General features: G+C 38.5%; 1 protein-coding gene across 2 annotated transcripts in view; it reads left to right on the forward strand.

Annotated features, from left to right (window-relative positions):
* LOC100940566 (uncharacterized protein C3orf20-like) overlaps positions 1–4932 on the forward strand; it is a 91293-nt gene that overhangs the window by 31860 nt on the left and 54501 nt on the right. The gene's annotated exons all lie outside the window — the stretch shown is intronic.

A 4932-nucleotide genomic window follows, 5' to 3' on the forward strand; every position in this document is an offset into this window, starting at 1 on the left:
AAAAAAAAAAAAAAAAATTTAAAAAAAATTAAAAAAAATCAAAGGTGACATAACTGAATGAACCACAAGTATGGGTGGTTAGGGAGTGCATATTGCTCCCTCTTCCTCCTTTTTGAGTCTGATTGCAGATACGAGTAACCAAATAGAAATCAAGGTATTAGCTTGGTGCCCATAGTTCAGTGAGTAGGGTGCCAGCCCAATACACCAAGGCTGGTGTGTTGGAGCCTAGCCCTGCTTAATAACAACAACTGCAACCAAAAAAATAGCTGGGCATTGTGGTGAGCTATAGCTATAGTCCTATAGTCCCAGCTATTTGGGAGACTGAGGCAAGAGAATCACTTAAGCCCAAGAGTTTGAGGTTGCTGTGAGCTGTGACACCATGAAACTCTACTGAGGGTGACATAGTGAGACTCTGTCTCCAAAAAAAAAAAAAGAAGAAGAAAGAAATCAAGGTATTTATTACTGAAAGGGTAGGTCTCTCTGCTTCTCCCTGGATTGGAAAAGGTGGTCTGGACCTGAGGCCAAAATGGGGTTTCCTAAGCCCTTCTCCAAACTGCAGAACATTTTTTACCTAATCCACAAATGTGCAAGCTGGGAAACCGGAATAGAGAGAATACAGCCACACCTCAAGGAACTGGAGCAGGCAAACCTGTTCCTCTTGGGTCTCCTTATGCCGCAGGGACTGGATGTGCAAGGCAGACTCTACATGCTAGCCAGTGACTAGTGAGAACAGGTGGTGTGGCCCAATGGAGAAAAATGGTCTGGCATGGCAGGATTTTATTGCCCCTCCTTGGCTATGGGAGAGGCACATCCAGAAAGGGCATCACATTCTGTCCTTTCCCCTGTCTGACCCAGGTCATGTTGTAACACTGCTTTAATACAGTGTCCTTTTAAGTTTAGTCATAACAATTGTCCAAACAACATATCACCTTAAAAACTTTTGAAAAGATGCCACCTTGGAGAATGTGGTGGAGTTTAGTAACCATTTTTTGCTCTTCCATTAATTATCCTGGGTCCAATTGAAAACTCAATAATTTCTTCCCCAGAATTCGGCTTTCAAGATGTCAACATTTAGGATTTTAATCTTTTACGATTTTTAGAATTTTAGATGTTAGGGATTTTAGACTTTAAGGATTTCTTGTCTTTAAGGATTTTGACTTTTCAGGGTTGTGACATTTGGGGTTATGGTGTTTAGCATTGTGTCTTTCAGGACTGTGATTGGCACTGGCAAATATCTAGAGGCCCAAAGTAAAAAAGGAATGAGCCACTACACAAAAACAGATGAATTTTAAAAACATTATGCTGAGCAAAATAAGCCAGACATAACAATATGTATGATTCCATTCATATGAAACTCAAGTAAAGGGGTCAAGTGGTGAATGCTTGCAAAGAGGAAGGAGGGAAATTTGGGGCGGTCGATGGAAATGTTCTAGATTTTTGTTATGATGGTGCTTGCAAAGGGTCAAAATTCATCAAATGATACATTTTAAAGGGTTCTGCCAAATGTATGTAATTATACCTCAAAAAAGTTGATAAACCCAGAAAGACTTCAGGAAAGAGTACAGGTTCAATGAAGGGTCAAGTAGGAGAGATCCATAGACTAGTCACACTTTGAGCTTTGAATGTGAAAAATAAAATTTTGTTCTATATGTGAAGAGACTCAAACTGGAGAGTACTGGGATATGTTGCCAAAATCATCTGATAATAGCTCTTATTCTGGGCAGCTCCTGTGGCTCAGTGGGTAGGTTGCCAGCCCCATAAACCGAGAGTGGCGGGTTTGAACCTGGGCCCGCCAAACTGCAATGTTGTGGTGGACGCCTGTAGTCCCGGCTACCTAGGAGGCTGAGGCAAGAGTAAACCCAGGCGTTGGAGGTTGCTGTGAGCTGTGATGCCACAGCACTCTACCAAGGGCAACAAAGTGAGACTCTGTCTTTAAAAAAAAAAAAAAGAGCTCTTATTCTTTGAAGTGGTACAGATAAGGGAAATGAAGTTTTTTTCTTACTATTTAATTTATTTTGTTTTTGTTTGTTTATTTGTTTTAGAGACAGGGTCTTACTCTGTTGCGCAGGCTGTTCTTAAACTCCTGACCCTGAAGCATTTCCTTACCTCTTACTTTTTAACTGCCACCTCTTATCCTCTGGTTCAGTCTATTAATTATACAAATTCAAAGAAACAATTCCCACGGAGTCTGTGTACCCGTGGAGAGAGAAAGAGACATTTTTAGGGTTTAAGCATTACTTCTTTGGACCTATGTGCACCCTTATTAATCATCGGAGGTAAAAAACAAAACTAAATAAAAAAACCACCATTCTTTCCCCTTTTGCCTTCACATTTTCTCACAAACGATAGGCATGCTTGTGGATTATCACATCTCATCAATTTCATTTACTACTTCTCTGCTGACAAATTGTGTTTTTTAGCAACTCATAGAGAATTTTCTGTCAATTTTATCCTATCCAAAGAGAACCTCTAAAGAGATTCACTGTGGTTATGATTAACCAGTGTAACAAGGACAGGCTTTAAAAAGCACAGCACCAATTTGGTAGGTTTTCTTTGCTCAAGATATTTGTGTGAATCAAGAAATACAATCACTTTGGTTTTAAAATTAAAATTCACTTTAGTAGAGTAAAAATCCCACTTTTCATTACGTTTTAAGGCCATTAAAGCTCTATTTATTCTATCTATAAAATCTACCTAAGGTAACACTCATCTATTTTTTCCTTGATTAACATTTGCTTAATTCAAATTGAACTGACTAAACGTCCTTTAACAATTAAACTCATATGCAATTTAGTGAACAACTTTTTATATACTTTAAAGTGTATTTATAATTTTAATATATTTTGTTTCCCTTTAGGAACTTCAAATGCATATTTATAACCCTAAAAGCAAAATGTGTTCTCAAGTTCTTAACTTTTGTAAAGCAAATAAATTAAATTTGGGGGAATTTCAAGTTCTCTTAAATTTTCCAGTTATACTTTTTAACTTAGATTATCTCAAACTTTTAAACTTAATGATCACAAGCCTAAAATCAGTTTATTCAATTAAAATTGAAAATCCAAGGGAAATCTCTCAGATTCTCGAATTTACCAAAATCTCTTTACTGTTGCATACTCAACCAATACACAAGATTATCCCATAACTTAAAATCTATTCATATCATTAAAGTTTCTTTTTTTGAGACAGAGTCTCACTTTGTCACCCTCAGTAGAGTACTGTGGCATCACAACTCACAGCAACCTCAAACTCTTAGGCTTAAGTGATTCTCTTCCCTCAGCCTCCTCAGTAGCTGGGACTACAGGCACCCACCACAGCGCATGGCTATTTTTTGGTTGCAATTCTCATTGTTGTTTAACTGGCCTGGGCCAAGCTTGAAGCTGCCAGCCTCGGTGTATGTGGCTGGTGCCCTATTCACCAAGCCCAGTATTCATTAAAGTTTCAATACTATAGGATTGATATACTTCAGTCTTTCTATTTAAATTCTGAACTTTTCTGGGGTTTATTTACCCACCAGATTTTGGGGGCTGAGACTTAGGATCTAAGATAACACATTTTTTAGTGATTTTTATCAATGCCAAAAATGGGTTATCTGAGTCCTTCTCAGAGTCATTGATGTAAAGGAGTTTAAAGTCCATGCCTTTTAAATGTGGTTGATTTTTCCCTGGTTAAAGATAAAAATTCAATTTTTATTATCTGATTTCTGTAGACTAAGTTCCTCCAACATTCCTTATCCACTTCAGTAATCTCTTTGTGCATCACTGAATCTTGTGCTCTCTTCATATTCTTCCTGGTTTCTGTAAATCTTCCTCTGGCTCTGCTATAACACACCAAAATTATGCAAAGGACACCTGAATAATGAGTTGAACATACAGTTATGCATGCTTCCATATGTAACATGTAAATTTCCATTTAATTATATATACTTAATGAATTATCAACAATTTTTCCAGTCACATAAGCTCATCCAAAACTAAATCACTACTCTATGTACCCAATTTATTGTGAAAAGATCACACATAATATCACTATAACTGACTTGGCGCCTGTGGCTCAAGTGGCTAAGGTACCAGCCACATACACCTAAGGTGGCGGGTTCGAATCCAGCCCGGGCCCACCAAACAACAATGATGACTGCAGCCAAAAAAAATAGCCAGGCATTGTGGCAGGCGCCTGTGGTCCCAGCTACTTGGGAGGCTGAGGCAGGAGACTCGCTTGAGCCCAGGAGTTGGAGGTTGCTATGAGCTGTGATGCCACAGCACTCTACCCAGGGGGACAGCTTGAGACTCTTGTCTCAAAAAAAAATATATATATATCACTATAACTACATATTTTAAAGTCTAATATCTTCACAAGGTACTCCTTTGAAACTTTCTTCTGCTAAATAGTAACTCAATATCACAAACGCTAAATTTTCTTCTTATGATCTTGCAGCATTCTGCTTGCCTTATATAGCCCTGGTACTGTACAGTAATTATATGCACATTCAGTTCTTCCACTGACTGTGCGCTCCTTGAGAACAGAGAAATGTTTTTTTCTTCCTCCATCGTTTATTGTGGTCAAAAACACAAAATGTAGGCAGGGTGAGGGGGCTCATTCCTATAATCCTAGCACACTCAAAGGCTGAGGTGGGTGGATTGCTTAAACTCACAGGTTCGAGACCAGCCTGAGCCAGAGCAAGACCCTCCCCCCATCTCTACTAAAAATAGAAAAACCTGAGGCAAGAGGATCTCTTGAGCTCAAGAGTTGGAGGTTGCTGTGAGCTATGATGACACCAGAGTACTCTATCCAGGGTGACAGCTTGAGACTCTGCTTCAAAAAAAAACAAAATACAGAACATAAATTTATCATTTTAAACATTTTTTTAAGTGTATAATTCAGTGACATTAAGTACATTCACAAGGGAACATGGTCTCTCTCTCTCTCTCTCTCTCT

The sequence above is a fragment of the Otolemur garnettii genome, unplaced genomic scaffold, assembly GCF_000181295.1.
Source record: "Otolemur garnettii isolate 467f Iridium unplaced genomic scaffold, OtoGar3 scaffold00007, whole genome shotgun sequence".
Classification (NCBI taxonomy): Eukaryota; Metazoa; Chordata; class Mammalia; order Primates; family Galagidae; genus Otolemur; species Otolemur garnettii.